The sequence below is a fragment of the Pan troglodytes genome, chromosome 4, assembly GCF_028858775.2.
Source record: "Pan troglodytes isolate AG18354 chromosome 4, NHGRI_mPanTro3-v2.0_pri, whole genome shotgun sequence".
In the NCBI taxonomy this organism is placed as follows: Eukaryota; Metazoa; Chordata; class Mammalia; order Primates; family Hominidae; genus Pan; species Pan troglodytes.
The window spans coordinates 10,076,144-10,094,666 of NC_072402.2; the positions used below are offsets into that span (position 1 = coordinate 10,076,144).

General features: G+C 40.8%; 1 protein-coding gene across 2 annotated transcripts in view; it reads right to left on the minus strand.

Annotated features, from left to right (window-relative positions):
* The window catches only part of SEMA5A (semaphorin 5A), a 500,732-nt gene that overhangs the window by 386,544 nt on the left and 95,665 nt on the right, over nucleotides 1-18,523 (minus strand). The window contains exon 2 of one of the 2 annotated variants that reach the window (XM_016952939.4): nucleotides 5,813-5,909. The exons of the other annotated variant lie outside the window; for it this stretch is intronic. The gene's annotated coding sequence lies outside the window, so the exon portion shown is untranslated. The remainder of the gene's footprint in view (nucleotides 1-5,812; nucleotides 5,910-18,523) is intronic. 2 annotated transcript variants of the gene reach the window in all.

Here is an 18,523-nt window from a genome sequence, read left to right on the forward strand (position 1 = left end):
ACCATAAAGCTGGTGACCTTCAGGAAGATAACACACTTGGCAGACATTCACCTAAACAAAAGAGGGGAAAAGGCCCAAATCTCAAACAGCAGAGAACAGAGAGAGAGGCAAGATTTCCCAAGTTCCATAATGGGGAATTCCAATGCATTCTGATGGAGATAATGGAAGCTGACAATTCTCCTGTCAGTGAACTTTGGTAAGCGGAGTGAAATGCTTGTGACAAAACAGATCAGCTCTGCATGGGCCTTTCTGGATGGCCTCACAGAGATTTTCCATCAGGCTGAGTACACAATCGGATGGGACTCAGGAGTGGTGTCTACAGCCCTGTATTTCTGACATTATTAGGAATGACAGGCTAAACCTTTATCCCAAATTACAACCACTCAGCATGTTTAAGCAAGTGTGTACCTTGTATCAACAATATACATAGAGATGCCCTGAAAATATCACAAAATAAAATTCCTTTCAGGAAAGTGGCACCGAAAGAAACACCGTCAGCAACTCAGCAAGCACTTTTTTTTTTTTTTTTTGCATATTTGGTCTCTTTGTCTAGTTTAAACCCCTCATTACCTATTATCACACCCAAACCTATGTCTTCTCACGTTCCTTATTTTATAGCCAAGAAATCCAACAAAATCAAGACAAGTAAAGACTGAGAGCTGACTCTTGGTCCGATCTGTCCACAGTCAGGTGGTTATGAATCTCAAAAAGCGAGATCTAGATTCAATCTTTTGGAACTCCTGCCCTTAACATTATTGTATGCACATCACAACAAATTACTATTTTACATCAGTGCTCGAGACTGCACAAACGAGGACATCTTATTTGTGATTTGACCAGCCTTAACTTGGTCTTTGATACCCACCATGTAACATTTAATGCAAACACCTTAAGTTAGCTACAAGAATGAGCCAAGAAGCAAAGCGCTGTGATCAGGATTTAATCATGGTTAATGTAATGGGTTAAGTTCTATAACATTTTTAAAAAATGAAATATAGTTATTAAAATATAGTCGTAGGTTGTATAAAATCTTAAAATAGAAAGTTCCCTTCTCCCTAACGAAGAATGAATAAAAGAATGAGAAAATTTAAGTTGTCTGGTTCTAAACTAGGTCTCTATTTGTAGAAAGGAGAAGTGTGTTTCTGGGATTTTCTCCCACTTGTACAAATATTGTTATTGTCCGAACATCCACAATAAATTAAAATTGGGGATTGATTTTTTTCAGTGAGGACAAAGAAAGGCAGAATAAAACATTGAGAAGGTTTTAAAAAGCAAAACTATATTTTAAATATCTGTTCCTGAATTAAACAGTTAAATATTTTTAATAAGATCAGAAGAAAGTAAAGAATTTTTGTTCATTTTTTTACTATTCCCATTTTATAGATGAACATGTTTTGTTTTATTCCTAAGCACTGAATAAATCATTATCAAGAAAAAATCTGACATCACTAAAATAAACTTATTTAAATTTAAAAGGATAAAGCAAACAAGCAAATGAAATAGCGGAAAAAACAGTGACAATAATGAGTTAATATTCTTAATAATTAAGCCTTAAAATCTGTAAGAAAAATGTTGAGTCTCTATAGCTAAACAGTTATAAAATCTGGACAAATAATTCTCACACACGTTTGTTTGTCTCTGTCTCTCTCTTTCTCTCCCACCCTTCCCTCCCTCCTTCCCTTCCTCCTTTCTCTCTTTCTCTCACCTCTTCTCAGAGTAATGGCTAATTATTGCTTGAAAAAAAATTAGCAAAGTAACACAATGAGTAAAAAATAAAATATATAAAAAAGAATATTATCAAATTGACTAAAACAATTAATAATAATACTCAAAGTTTTTGAGTAATGATACTCAAATTTGTTTTAGCAAAATAAATTCTCCAGCATATAAATGAAGTATAAATATCTACAATACTTTTACAAAGCCAACTGGCAGATTTTTAAGACTCCCTGGGTTTTATGTAGTAAATCAACTATAGCTCTTCTGAGCTAATGAATTAACCTTCAATTAAAAGAAAGTATTACAATAACAATTGCTATTGTTCTTGAAGCATGTACTTCATGCACCAAATACAGTGACCTGCTCAAAATGAGAAAGCAGGATTGGAACTCAGGTGTATGAAGTCTCCCATCACCCTTTTCATGTTCATTTCAGCATGGTCTATGACTTTTGTGAACTGGAAGCAACATATGTTCCGCAAAAGAAGCAGGAAATGACATTACAGTGCCTTTACACGATAGAATATTACATATACATTAAAACAAGGGTTTTTTCTTCAATTTGCAATAATATGAGAAAGTATGTATAAGTGAAAAAGCAGTATGCAGAATTTTATGTCTAGTATTATCTCAACTCTTTAAACTGCTTATCAAAAATATTCCATAAAAGACTACATTAAATGTCGTCTGTGATTGTCTTCGATAGAGGCATTATAGTTGAATTTTCCTCTTCTTTTATATATTTTCAGTAATGAGCATTCACTACATTAATGCACTTTAAAAATTTTTTTAATCGTAAAAATAATAATACTCCTGAAAATCTTACTGACCACATGGATGATAAAGTGCAAACACCTGTACTCCAGAGATAATCTCTGTTTAGAGTATGGTATATATTAATATATATTCTAGGAGACTTTATAATACACATGAACTTGTACATAGAGATTGTGTGTGTGAGTCTGTGTTTATTTTTAAGAGGAATGGGATTATATTAAATATATTATTCTGCAATTTGCTTTCTCAGTTAATAAGGAATCAAGGATAGTTTTCCATTACTTTTATGGTCAGAATTTTATTTTTTATATCATTGCTATTAAGGTGAAGCACACTTTGCCATGGCACATGGAATAAGTACCTAGGGGCCAGTGCTCTTTGACAAAGGCATGTCTCCAAAACTTCTGCTATATTATCAGGCTCTTGAGTTTGCTGCAATTATAGATTTCTAAGAATGAACGAATGAATGAGTACAATAGTTCCTTGCTTAAATTGCTTAAAGAAACACAAATTAATTGGTCTTTCAATTTTCTTTGCCCATCTTTGTAAATGATATAGTAGAGAGTCAAATATGCCTTTAAGTATCAGAAGTATCCGTTTGTAATAAAAAAGTAAAATTAAAAAAATCATACCACAATTTATTTATGTGGCAAAGGGTATTGCCATGTTATTTCATCATTTAACTATGTCAATCCTGTTCAAACTCCATCTTTGCTCATAATAAAAGAGGGATATTCGAGACCAGAACATTCTTGTTCAACATAATTATCAGACAGCCCAAGATAATTGCATGTTTACCCTAATATATATAAAAGGCGGTATGTATAAGGGTGCAAACTAACAGTGTCACATTTAGAAACTATATAAAAACCAAAGTAGGAAATACCATCTAAACTTATTTCATAAATGAGTTATATGTACCAGCTTAACAAAATATCAAGAAAATAATATTTATCAGGCCCTAATTTGAGCAAAGCTGTAATTTAGGTGGGACTTAGACTAACACATTTAGGGCATATAAACCATGTCAAGCAATAGAACATCAAATGTCCTTATTCTAAGGGGTAAGATTTGCAGTTACAATAGACTTCAATAAAATTTGTTTATAATTAAAATCCAAGCATCCAAGATAAATTGCACTGTGGGACTAATACCTACTGTCCCTGAAACACTCTCATTCACTATACTATGAGGTCTTCGGCAGTGCAAGGATCGTGTTAATCATAGCTCAGAAAGCTGCTTAGCCTGGAGGCCAAATCCAGCCCACCACTTGTCTTTGTAATAAAGTTTTATTGTAACACAGCCATGCCCATTCACTTACATACCTATGACTGCTTTCATACTACAATGGCAGAGTGATGCAGCAGAGACTCTATGGCCTGTAAGCGCTAAAATGTTTTCTCACACTTTTTAGAAAACGTTCGCCAATTCTTGATTTAGATTACTGTTTGAAAAACTGATTTCTTAATATTTGTTCTGAGTTTCTCTCTACAGGTCGGAGTAATTCCAGTAAGGAATAAAAAATAATGTATGACTGTTCTTATTCTAGGGAGGCATGGTTAGTGCTAAAAGGCAGTTTTGTGTAAAGGTTAAGAAGATAGAATCAAATCCCAGCTCTGCCTCTGACTCACTGCAATTCTCAGGCAGATTATTTAAGCTCTCTGTGCCTCAATTTCCTCATCTTTAAAACAGTGACCCAAGAATACGATCCTGAAAGAGTTGTTATGAGAATTGAAAACATCTCACTCAGCACAGGGCCTGGCACACAATGAGGACTTACATTAGCTAATAACTCTTCCTATCATATATCATGATAACCGCTGACCATCCAAAGCGAGCCAACACAGGCTCCATGTGGTCATTCTTCCAGCTCTCAGGTGCTGTGGTTCTCCATGGGGGAGGGAACGGGAGGTTCCCGTTAAGACACTATGTGAACCTGAATCTACGTGGGCTGGAGAAAGATACAAAATGCAGACCTCCGTTTCTTCTTCTGCAAAACGTAAGGACGACACAGGAGAACCTCTCGTCTCAGCTGAGCACATCTACACATCTATACAGAGGGCCCAGCTCTAAGACCCATTTTGCCTCCTTCCTCATAGAAGAAGCCAGGGACTGGGAACTCATAATCCAAGAGCAGGAATGGTCACCAATTATTCAGAAAATCTCTGGATTATCTTAAATCAGCAAAGTGTTTTGTGAATGGGGAAAAAATATAAGCCTGTCCACAATGAGATGGTAATTTAGTTAGGGAGAAAAATAAATAAGTTAATAAACAATGGTAGTGTCTGCAGTGACTAGTATATGGAATGAAATTGTCACTTTCTCTCACTTTACTTGTTCCTCCCCTACACCACTAGTCCTCTATCCCCCTTCACCCCTTCCTCGCTTCTAGTCTTCCCAGAAGGTAGCAACACCTAGGTCTAAAGTGCTTAAGAAAGGCTCCTGTGAAGCCAGCATTTCTGAGCCAGCCTTTGGAAGAGCCAAACAAGCACGATTGGTGGTGGGAACAGATCATTGTGAAGTGGGGGGTCAGTCCCTACACTGTCCCAGGGCCACAGGAAGGAGGAAATTGTGTGGAGGCCTGACCAGGAGGATCCCTGAGAGTATCATGAGAGGGTTAGGGCTTACCCAGCAGGTGCAGGGGACTGCAGAAGGTCCCAGGACAGGAAGTGAGATGACAGTGGTATGCACTGCAAATAAGTGGGGGGCAGAGCACAGAGGTAACTGCAGGAGGCAAAACTGAAACCCGGTAGGCAGTCACACTGGGGCGCAGAAGACGCTAAGAAGCATCTAAGCCTTTTCACGTCTTCGGGTTCCTGAGTGATGTAGCGGTGGTATATGCCCACAATTGTTTTACTTGAAAGACTTCTCTATCTGAAAGCTTGCTCATTAACTCTCATTTTTTTTTTCTTTTCTTCTTTTCTTCTTTTTTCTCTGAGATGAAGTCTTGCTCTGTTGCCCAGGCTGGAGTGCAGTGCTGCAATCTCAGCTCACTGCAAACTCTGCCTCCTGGGTTCAAGTGATTCTCATGCCTCAGCCTCCCAAGTAGCTGGGATTATAGGCACGCGCCACCACGCCAGGCTAATTTTTGTATTTTTAGTAGAGATGGAATTTCACCATGTTGGCCAGGCTGGAACTCCTTACCTCAGGTGATCAGCCTGCCTCGGCCTCCCAAAATGCTGGGATTACAGGTGTGGGCCACCACGCCCAGCCTACTCTCATTTTTAATAACAGAAGTAAAGCTCACAAGCTGTCAAAAATATTTCAATCTGTAATTTTTTTAGTTTCTTCACTTCCCATTTAGATGTCTCACTTACCAAGGAGAGAGAGGATGGAGGACGCGTTTCCTCAATCATCAATCACACTGACTCCACAGCCACGTGGGCACTCCAGCCCAAGTCTCACACACCAACACTTCAAAAAAGAAAATAGAGAGATCCTGTCAACCCATTTTAAAAGAGAATATGGTCATTGGTCATGAGTTCTATGAAGTTCCATTAAAGCCCTAAACAATCAGAGCAAGCTGCTTTGGCCACGTAGGATTAAAGCAGTGACATGGGCCAGCTTGGCATCACAATCATGCTACCCTAGTTCAGGATCATGTGCACTAATGGATTCTTTTTCTTCAGAAAAGGAGAAATAAACATTTAAATGCTGTTGACAGATGAAATAACTCTCATAAAACATCCAAAAGAACCATTATTTCAAAATTATCTTAACCAGTCTGAAATTATCTAAAGCAGTCTGAAAATTAAATTAAGATTCATTATATGAATTTATCCTTTTTATGATGACTCATTCCATTTTTTGGAACACATGGTACCTTATACAATTCAAAAACAGGAGACAAAGGCAGTAGCACAAACTCTGCTAGAAATTTGAGTTTGTATTTTTATTTACATACTAATTTATTAGGTGCACAATTATGAGGCTTTATAGGAAAAAGAATGATGCATCCTGAAAAACAAGCCACTTTACCAAAACCAAGTAAACCTGTCCAATCTCGTCATTCAATTTAATATACAAAAATTCTGAAACCTTGATATTGTCATTGGATGGAAAGATGACCACGAAACGCCAGCCTCCCTAGAAACATGTATGCCAGAAGCTGAAAATATAGGTGACTTTCCATCTATGATCCATATGAGAAACGTGTTCATCACCAGTGAAGGACACCTGTGACTTCAAATATTGCATTTCAGGGCTCATGCTTTTTTCTGTTCTCTTCATTCATCTGGTTTTTCTCTACACTTCCCAGGTGGCAGCTTCTGGCTGCTATAAATGTGAAACACCCTGACATTCTTCCTCCCCACCCTGAAGAAGGGAAAATGGGAGAAAGAACTTCCCAGAACATTCTGGCTGTCCCTCTAGGCAGTGATTCCCACACGGTTAGCTTCAGTCATGATCCAAGGCCATCTGCCTGCAGAAAATGAACTGAACGACAGCAGCTGGAAATTTATAAAATTTTATACCTGCTGAAGTGCCATTTTGGAAGCCCTAGGGTTCAGAGGCCAGGGAACAGGACAAGGTGGCACTGCCTCTCTGTGAGTCTCCCTTCCTCCAGGACGGGCCTTTGGTATGTTCATGGGAAGCAAGGGGGTGACCCAGGGCAACACATTGGGACATGCCTGCCTGAGACGCCCCAGCAGCCCAGGCACCCTCACATCGTGCAGCACGGCCAACCCTCCAGTCCCAGCAGAGTCCTCAAAAGTCCGTGACATCATCCTTTGGACAGGACAAGGTGCAGATGCAAATCCTTGAAGCCAAAAGAGGAGCCAGGGAAGCACACTCAGTCTCAGAAATATTCCTCAGAGTGGCCAATTTCTTTTACACAACATCGCTAATATCACCTTTGGGTGTGGCAACAAAATATGTTAGTTGAAACTTCTTTATTAAATGGCATGTTTGAATACACAAGCTTCCTCTCTCCAGTCCTAAAATCTATTTTACAACAATTATTACTAAAATGTCCTTGTAGTTGTTTAGATCTGAGTTGAAATTTAAGTAATAAAGTTTGACAGATCCTCTGGTTACCGCCATGAATAGCTGGCAATTTCTGTAAGTTCCCATGTCTCAGAACTACATTAAAAACAGGGCTAATAGGTCTCCTGCCTCCCCCAGTGAGGTCACAAATGAGCTGATGTGAACCCTCAGCCGGACAGCAAAACCACACCTGCAGAATATGGGTCAGTCTCTTAAATGAAAGAGACTGGGGCCAAAAAGATCATTGTAAGAATTCACAATCAATAACACAACCAGAGAGCAAATACTGCAGGAAGAAGACATCCCTGCCGAATCCAGCATGGACAGCCCACAGCCTGGACCGCCAGACAGTCCTGGTCCAACCAACAGACTCCAAAACCCAGCCCCTTCCTTGTGGAAAAGCAATACCCACAGGACAGAGCTCTCTTGGCTTGGGGGAAAACACAGCTTCCTACAGAATTTGATGTCTAAACAGGAAATCAGTCTCAGCAGCAGGATTCAAGGGTGTCCACCTGAAAGGGTTGTTACTGTGCCTGTGTTTACATAAATAGTGAAAAAGATATTTTAACAGCCTGGTGCTTGTCAGCCAAGTGAACCATGTTGGGACTTTCTGCTCCTGAGGGTCAGCCTTTGCCTGGGAAAGACAGGGTGCTCACCAAAACACCCATGTGTGCCTGGTAACGTGCACTCAGGAGCAGAAATGATAGTGACAAAGCAGAGGCCTTGAGTTGGAGCCAAGCTAGAGGAACAGACAATGATTCTTGCAGGTCCAGAAGCAGAGCCCCCGTGTCCTCTCCCAGCAAGGTCATAAATTAGCCAATGCATTAATCATAAGTCACTGACACATTTTCTAGAAAACTGAGAAGAAAGCTGAAAGGTAAAGAAACTACAAAGCCCCAGAGGCTCACTCCAGACTGGAAGTTGGAAAAATTTTAAGCGACAGTTAACTACCCATTTAATAAGAAACTGCTTATTTTTTATAAACATATAAATTTCTCTATTTGACTCAATTCCGTATTATCCTTATTCTTTTCTCTTTTAGCTTAGCGTTAACCTTGGTACCAACAACCTCTGAAATCCTCTGAGTCATAATTTTCAGAGTTCTGCCTCTTAAAAAATGCCACCATGAACATATATGTGCAGAAGTATCTTGACAACACTTTTGATTTACAAACAGTAACTCTTTCCCAGAAGTTTTGCCCTGTGGCCACCTACACTCTTCAAATTGTCTCTAGATGGAACTACATGAAGAAGATTTAATGTCAATTATAACTTACTAAGTGCTCAACAGCACATGACTTTCTGCTAAAATATGCAACCTTTTCCCTGCCCAACTTACTCAGAATGAGGTAAGATGTAGACTTAAGCATTATTTTGGAGACCAAACGTGAGCTGAGTGGTAGCCTTTATCCTGCAGATACATGGCAGAAATTAACATGCCAGGCCAGTCTTATGAGCTGAATTTAGAAACCGTACAACAGTAAGATTACACTGGAAATAAAAATGGACAAGACCACCTGGCATCAGAAAGTTTAGTGGAGTGATGAAAAGAAACCCTAAAATATACAGGTTCAAGAAACCTAAGAACTGCTGGGCCAGCATTTCCCAAAGGCAAGAATTAGACCAGTGCCATGGCATTTAATTGACAGGCTTCTCATCATCAGTCCTTCAGTTAATCACCAGGCACAGCACAGCCCCATGGCCACACATGGTGGATGCTTAGAAGATAAAACAAGAACCTATTACACTCTCAGGAGCTCTCTATATGATTTTTCTGCTATGTAGTTCAGTATATACTATGAATTGGAGGAAAGAGAAGTTACTTATGGGCAGAAGAGTCAAGGAAAAGATTTCTGAAAATGGGAACTGTGATGTGGGCTCTAAGGGATGAGGAGGAGATAAGGAGGATATTGAAAGAGATAGTGAAGTATGTTCTAGTGGGTGCATTGCAGGTGAAACAAACAGTAGATGAGGGAGGAACAGCTGAAAGTCATCAGGTATAAGAGGAGAGCCATTTACGCCAGCACCATGGTGAGTTAAAGCATGAGTTCCTGGTACCATCCCTGGAGTTGGGTGGAAACCCCACCACGGAGCCCACCAAGATAAGACTTTGCAGGAGTGCAAACTGAATGAGACAGGTGAAAATAAGCGATTCCACAAAGGTAAAAATCTGGACTGCAATGCCATGAGAATCACAGACAGAAATCTGGCCTCATGCTCAAGTCCCTGGAGGAAGACAAGGAAGTAAACAGGAGGGTGGATTCCAGGTGGGAGGCCAAGGAGCAGGCAGGGTGGTATCAGGAGTGTGTGGAGGCAGCCAGCATCGGCTAGCAGCAGCATGTGCCACGATGACTACCTGCAAGATCACTCACATGCAAGGGCATGGAGAGCTCAAAAGAGGCACTCCAGACAGCTAACAGATGGGAAAAGTAGATGACACACAGATTGTAGGGAATGTTAACATGAGAAAGAGATGAGACTTCTTCATCCAAAGGAAGGCAGAGTCACTGAAGGTTCAGTGGGATGTCAGGATGAGCAAACTTTGGGAGGGTGAAAATGGCAGCTCTGCAGAGGATGCACAAGACAAGGAGGGGAGAAGCTGGGGTAAAAAGCTGCCACCACAGAACTCCAGGTATGAGGAGAATTGCAGAGAAGGATGAACCTGGCCCTTGCCAAGCAAAGGACTTGCCTTTGCCAAGTTCCTGGGAAGTCACCTCTAAGACCTTAGAATGTCCTGCCTGATGAGAGACTTTGTTTTGGGGGGGCTTTAGGCCACACAGATAGTCTAGGCTAACTATGTGGTTAATGGCTGAGGGCTTGGGCCTCCCTGGATTAGTCTGGCCACGTCTATGTGGTCAATTCTCAATAAAAACTCAGGACACCAAGGCTCAGGTGAAGTCACTTGGTTGGCAACACCCCATGCATGTTGTCATACATCCTTGTGGGGGAAGAAGCACTGTCCACGTGTCTCCACTGGAAAGAGAGCATCAGAAGCTCGTGACCAGTCTCTCCTGGACTCCAGCTACGCACCTTTTCCACAGCTGGAGTGTAAAGGGTACTACTGTACCCTTTGACTGAGATCAACCATAATCACTAATACAACAGGTTTTACACATTCTTAGAGTTCTTCAAGTAAATCATTGATCCTGAGGGTGCCCATGAGCCACATGGCAAACACGGTCAGGGGGCCCCACATGACTAAGTGTTCAGCTTGGGCCCTAAACATCAACATTTAAAACCCAGGAGCAACAAATGGCCTATCGCATTGGAATTATTCACAAAGAAAATATATTCCACATTCCCAGAAATATATTAACTATCTAAAATAGATTTTAAAATATGCTAAATAAAAAGACAAAACACCACAGTCCATTTTTGCAAAGAATCACTTATATAGAAACATCAGTCTAAAAACTCAGCATGTACTTACTGAGGAATGAATGTTCTTGAATTTAGGGCAATAACCTAAATGACGAAAATCAGAATTTTCTCAGTAGGAATGAAAATACAAAATGAGTAAAGGACACTATTTTTGGAATTGCCTTCATCCAATGCCAACTGGTTTGATTGACAGGAACTATGTGGAGGACCCAGCACTCAGATGTGGGCTGTGGGATAATGAAACGCCATTCACTCTGGTTATACGCACTGCAACCCTTACTGTCACTGTCCGTAGCCTGGGTGTCCAGGCTTCCATTAGGTCACCTCTGACAGCCTCTGTCACTTGTTCCACATAGGTGGTCTCCACACGAATGTGCTTGGATAAATCAACAGTGGACATTTAGGATAATAATGTCCCTTGAAAGAATGGCAATCTCTGTGGCTGGGGGTCCTTGGAAACCCCAGCCATTCAAGAAAACAAAGAGTGGGTGACAGGAACAGAGAACAAGGCTTTGAGGCAAAAGTTATGGGGAAGAAAGCAGAGAGAGGGGAGGGGGAAGGAAGATCAAAAGAAAAGGAAGAGGGGGAAGAAAAATACACTAGAAGCAGCTACAGGGATAACAGGATGTCCTGAAATGGTGCAGCCAACTGAAAAATATGATATAATCTATCATTATGAAATGGACTTTTATTGTTTCCTTCAACTTTTGTTAAAATAAATTTTATGGAAAACTGAGGTTTACAACATGATGTAATGGGTGACATATAGATAGTAAAATGGTTACTATAGTGAAGCAAATTAATGTATTTATCATCTCACATAGTTACATTTTTTGAGGTAAGAGCAGCTAAAATCTACTTATTTCACAAAAGTTCTAAATACCATATATGGTTCTCACGCCTGCATTAGTATCTTTGAAGGATACTAATAACAGCAATGTCAGCTTCAGGTACGAGGGAGGAGGGCCAGTTCCTGGCCATTCCCTTCCACTGGCAGAACGTCTGCTGCCAGCTACCACCACATTCCTGGGCAAATATTCCAGCATTCAAGGAAACAATTTGAAAAGGAAAAGCAAAATGCATGAAAGCTTGAGGTGATGAAGAAATTGTAGGATGAAGGCAGCAGCCAGCCCCAACCACTCTTACCATGGTCCAGGGAGCAGCCGCATACCCCACCCCTTCTCTCCTCTACTGGCCAGCACTGGCTGGTGTCAGAGGCTGATCCATGGAACAAGTCCATTGAGACTCCCAAATATGAGATTGCTGGCCACTTTACATTCAAGACAGGGTCAGGACTCGAATGAAAAATGATGTAATTTTTAAAGATAAATCTCTGGATTTGTTCAATATCACCACTTAAATTTTTTTTAGTTTATTTTTTTAATTTTTTTTTTTTATTTCCAAAGGTTATTGGGGAAAAGGTGGTGTTTGGTTACATGAGTAAGTGTAACCAAACTTTTGTGGTGATTTGTAAGATCTTGGTGCACCCATTACCTGAGCAGTATACACTACAACCTATTTGTAGTCTTTTATCCCTCACCCCCTTTCCACCCTTTCCCCTGAGTCCCCAAAGGCCATTGTGTAATTCTTATGCCTTTTCATCCTCATAACTTAGCTCCCACTTATGAATAAGAACATAAAATGTTTGGTTTTCCATTCCTGCATTACTCCACTTAGGATAATAGACTCTAATCTCATCCAGGTCAATGTGAATGCCATTAATTCATTCCTTTTTATGGCTGAGTAGTATTCCATTGTATAGATATACCACAGTTTCTTTATTCACTTGTTCATTGGTGGGCATTTCGGTTGGTTCCACATTTTTGCAATTGCGAACTGTGCTCCTATAAACATGCATGTGCAAGTATCTTTTTCATATAATGACTTATATTCCTTTGGGTAGATACCCAGTAGTTGCACCACCTAAATTTTGAACAGTATTTGACATTGTGATGTCTAAATGCTGAGAGCGGAGTTAGAAAGAGATGGGGTATAGTGGGCCCATCTCTTAAAGGTTTTTCTTTCTTAAGGATGTTCCTTTGCCTCTTGGTTTGCCCGCACCGGCCTGAATACAGAATCTGTGCAGGACCCCAGCCAAGCTGTGCACAGACAAACAGGTTCTGAATGAAGTGGTGTCTCTAGCAGGGACAGCATTGATGCAAACACCCATGGCTTACACATTAGAGACCTTACATAAAATGTGGGACAAAATAAATGTACAGAGAAAGAAAACACACACACATATTTATAATCAGATCGTTATAGATATCCAATAATATTGCATTCCAATAAGCAAATAAATGGCCTTACTTTCCACATCAGCTTGAACCTCCAATCAGAGAATTTTTCCTGCATCCCAGTTTAGCATGCTGGATGTTGTGCTGAATGACGTGCATAACACCACAATGACATGGGAGGTCTCTGCCCTCAAGGAATTCAGCCTTTGGAATTGCTTTTCCCCAAATCAGAAACAATCTCATTAGGAACCAGCTAATATTTGATCTAGAAATAATTCCACATATTTATCAAGAACATTTAATAAAGAATCCCTTTGGTAAATATCTCTCGTGCCACTAAAAAAAAAAAAAGTGGGCCAGGCACGGTGGCTCAAGCCTGTAATCCCAACACTTTGGGAGGCCGAGGTGGGCGGATCACGAGGTCAGGAGATTGAGACCATCCTGGCTAACACAGCGAAACCCTGTCTCTACTAAAAATACAAAAAATTAGCCGGGTGTGGTGGCGGGCGCCTGTAGTCCCAGCTACTCAGGAGGCCGAGGCAGGAGAATGGCGTGAACCCAGGAGGCGGAGCTTGTAGTGAGCCGAGATGGCACCACTGCACTCCAGTCTGAGTGACAGAGTGAGACTCTGTCTCAAAAAAAAAAGTGTCAGATGTGAGATTCCCCTTCACTGAGTCTCTGGCTCCCACAGGGCCAAAGTAAGGACACCTGGAGACCAGTCCCAGAGGTCAAGGCCTCATGGACAATAAGTCCCCACGTGATAACAGATGACCTCACACCTGGGTCATTTAATCATGCAAATATCTGGCTCTATGACTGGCAGGGGCAAGTTCTACTTTCCTGTACAGAAGAGCAGGCACTTCTACAAGTTGTATCCAAAGAGTAAGATGGCATGAAAGAGAAATACTCTTCCCACTTGGAGTCTTCATGCCCAGATCCAGCCTGAGACCCCTCTCTCCATCAGACAGTAGTCACTGTGAATGGAATGATCTAGAAATATTAAACATAGCTCCGAGCTAAAGAAAAATAAACACAGTAACAGGGGATTTTGTTTCTCAAAGCATTGACTAATCCTAACAACAGTTTGGAAGGAAGAAATCCAATTGTTTTCCATTTTGTCTTCATGCAGATTATCCTTTGGTGAATATTTAAAGCTAGTAGAAATAACTGGCACTCAGTATTGCCTCAGTAACGGAAATAAAGCTGGAGTAAACACTTCCTATTTCATTACTCTCACATGAGACAATGATGTGTTCTGAACTGCAAAGAGGCATGGGGCTGAGGGAAAGAAAGAGAGGGGGCAAAAATGACTTCTTTATTAAAGCAAACAGGTTGCCAAAAACTAAGCAAGTGCTCAAAATGAGCAATTTCTGTTATGGGCTCTCTAAGGACACCAGGGCCTCAGAATAGTGAATACTTTCTTATTTTGGCCACCATGTGCCAGATTTTCAAAAGGCAACCTCACTTTTCATGCAGGCAATTTTGAAGAGCTTGCACAACCAGTTAATTTGCAAGGACAACCGGCCTCTGGGCTTCCACTCTGACAGCTAAATTGATCAATCCTTTGTAGAGGAAAATCTCAGAGCCTAGAAAAAAAGGGTGTCTGAGACCCTTTGAAAAATGTGGTCTCTCAATTCCTACTTATTCAGAACTACACAGCCAACAAGACTTACTCTGTAAGCAGTAGTTTGCCCACACAAAGGAGACTCAAGATTTAACTCTAGATCTAAATTTAAGATTTAATTTTAATATTAAGATTTAACTCTTTAAAAAATTATCCGACTACTCTTGTTACTTAACTATCTCTGTTAAAACATAAAAAAGGGCTGGGTTCTTATATCAGCCCTCTGGTCATTACATAGAAGAGCGAAATGCTGGCCACAGATTAAACCACATCTGACACCAAACCTTTCTCAGAGAAAAAGCTGAGCTGAGGCAGACAGGTCTGTTAAGAAATATGAAAACAGAGAGGGGCTCATTTATCCCATAAAAGTTGGCTAACTGTGAAATTCACAATGAATTATTAGTGAAATGGCAATTGGTTAAATCGTTCAGAAAAATATTTTCCTAAAAACAGAACAGGCAGTAGATTTTTAGAATTTTCTAGCTACAAACTCAGAAAAGAGAAATGAAAGGATGTGCTCCTTCAACTCAGTAATGGAAAGAAGATTAGTATAAACCCGTGCAAGCCAATCCAATGTGCATATTGGGCTCTCCGTGACTTCACTTATTTTAGATACCTAAGCCCTAGTGTCACTGTTTTACATGGTATACAATGATCTGGGCCAAGCCAATTGTGTTTTGCGTTGGAAGACAAACTCTGATGTTCTATTCTGGCTTAAACCTAGTGAATGCTCTGGAGTCATTTTAGAATGTTCGCTTCTTTGAACACATGAAAAAGAAGACTTTTAAATCCTTCTGAATCAGTCCCAATGACCTGTCAGGTCTTTCATCGTCCAAGACGGGCACCAAGGCCTAAAGAAGAAAAAAGCATCTCATTTTCGCATTACGGCATGCAGGCAACTTGCTCAGGAATGTGAATCATTCCACCTAAACATTTGTTTCATGTTTTATAGAGGACTTAACACTATATGAATCCCTGAGTGTGTCGCACAACCAAAAATCTAATTCTGTTCTGTTTGTCATCCCCTCAATATAAATTAGTGATTAAAAATGAGAAATAAGCTACAACACAACAAACCAGATGGTGTCTTACCTTCCTATAAACACTGTTGTGTTTAGCGAGTTTACACATGTGGGGGAATGTAATGACTTATTTTTTTCACATTTGGCAATGAGTCATGTCATCCATTTTAGCACAAACTGTCCTGAAACTTCCTCCCAAATGAAGACATGGAACAGTTTCACTAATATGTAAAAGCACCCATGCCAGCTGCCTTTGATTAGTCATGATGCCTCTCTGCCCACTCTACAGCCTTCATCTAGGAGACAACCTGATCCAGTCAGACACCCAAACAGAACCAAAAGGTCGGCATGTCCTGAAGTCAACCTGCTGGGGAAGCAGATGCACTTTTGGAGGGGCCAAGATGCTTCTTCCCTTTGCTTCCCAACACATGCCCTTAAAAATTCAACCCAGGAACTTGATTTAACAGTGTCCTCCTCTTTACTTTTGACACTCTCCCCAACCTTTCTTAGCTATCCTATGGACCTAACATATAGAAGAGAAACCATGAATAGTCTCAGGAAAGTTCTAAGTTCACCAATTATTAAAGGAGCCAGAGTCTATCCCAACTGCCAACATTCAATGGACGTCCACTCTGTGGAACTAAATGGGAAGGAAACAAGACCAGCCTGAAATGCAAACCATGTTTGACAAAACTGTGTTTCATTATTTTACACTGACAGTGCTTAGGGCTATGCCTGACACATGGTAAACCCCTAGCAGGGAGTTAGCCCCGCCCCTTCTGCCTACCCCAACAGTGGAATTGGGTTTATGTTTCCCCTTCATCATCTGTCAAGACAACTCCTCCCCTCCCTTTGTGGAATGAACAGTATTAAACTGACTGCTGGTGTTAGTCTGCTTTTTGGTTTTGGTTTGCTAAGCCATTGAGATGGTAACACCTCTTCTTGTGGTACCTGTGAAGTTTATTTATGAAACTAAATCCAGATCTCTGTAATTCTTGTTCTTTAGATTTTATCTTATTGGCTTGACTTCATCACTGAAGCCATTCATCCTAACATCCCTGTCTTTTGGCTCTCTGAAATCCAGGTGGCCCTGACATCCCCTTGTGATGTTGTTGCCTCTCCTCTGTGACTGTGACACATGATGCTGGCTTTTCTGTTTCTCCCATCACCCTCCATTGTTTACTTCTCTGTCTCCTGGTCAAGGGCAGGCATCTGTCTTAGTCAGCTGACTTCACATTCCCAAGGCCAGGCCTAAGTAAATGAGCATATTCAAGAACAACAGTTTGGTTGGTGGGAACGTAAATTAATTCAACCATTTGGAAGACAGTGTGGCGATTCCTCAAAGACCTAGAGGCAGAAATACCATTTGACCCAGCAATTTCATTACTGAGTATATACCCAAAGGAATAGAAATCATTCTGTTATAAAGATACATGTACCCGTATGTTCACTGCAGTACTACTCACAATAGCAAAGACATGGAATCAACCTAAATGCCCATCAGTGATAGACTGGATAAAGAAAATGTGGTACATGCACATCATGGAATACTATGCAGCCATGAAAAGGGACGAGATCATGTCCTCTGCAGGGACATGGATGAGGTTGGAAGCCATTATCCTCAGTGAACTAATGCAGAAACAGAAAACCAAACACCACATGTTCTCACTTACAAGTGGTAGCTCAACAATGAGAATGCATGGATATATGGGGGGGGACAACATACATTGGGACCTGTTGGGAGCATGGGGGAAGGAGAGCATCAGGAAGCATAGCTAATGGATGCTGGGCTTAATACCTAGGCGATGGGATGACCTGTGCAACAAACCACCATGACACATGTTTACCTCTTTAATAAACCTGCACATCCTGCACATGTACCCTGGAACTTAAAATAAAAGTTGAAGGAAAAAAAAAAAAGAACAACAGTTTGATGAACATTTCTCACTTTTATCTCAGAATGTGTATAAATATTAACAGGGGCATATCCCTAAAGTTAGCTTTAACATCAGTCAAAATCACCCAAAAATGCAGGGAAAATTAACCCGGGTGGTACCTGGAGATGACCTAAGCCTCACCCAGATCTAGAAGATACCACACACACAGAAGGTGCCTGGGTAACATTTGGCAGATAGCAGCGTGCAGAAGCCCCTTTCTTACAAGTTGCTAGAGAAAACTGCAGCTTCCTTGTCCAAAGGCTCTAGGCCTACCTTGATCCCATCTTTCCTTACAATAAAATTCTCTTTTCAATCCTCCTTAGGAGGTTTTCTAGTCTCAGAAGAAGCCTTCCATGCTATTCATAGGAGATTAGGTCCCCCTGTTTTAGATAACAATGGCTGTCCATCCTGTTCATGCTCATAAAAGCTCAACTTTGCACAGACTTCCCTGTGCAAACATACCGATGTCTCCCCTCTTCCTGTCCATTAAGCTGAGTCCCCTATACCAGGATCCTTCTACAGCCCCCCTTGGGGCAGCTGTCTCCACTGCCCTTGAGAACCACTCTCAGCCTCAGAGACATTTCCAGAGGAGAAGGGCTGCTCATGAACACAGTCAAGCGGGGAGAACGAGGCCAACCCGGTGGCCAACAGGGACCAAGAAGGAAAATAGCTTCCCCTTAGAAATATAAACATTATCTTTGTAAATGTCATGCTTATATGGATAATCCACTTAGTAAGCTCACTTTTCATAGATATCAGGCCAGTTGCTAAGTATACACTGTTCCAGTTTCTGAAATTAATGATATTCGGTTTAACAGGAGTGTTCCTCTATATAGCAATTCTG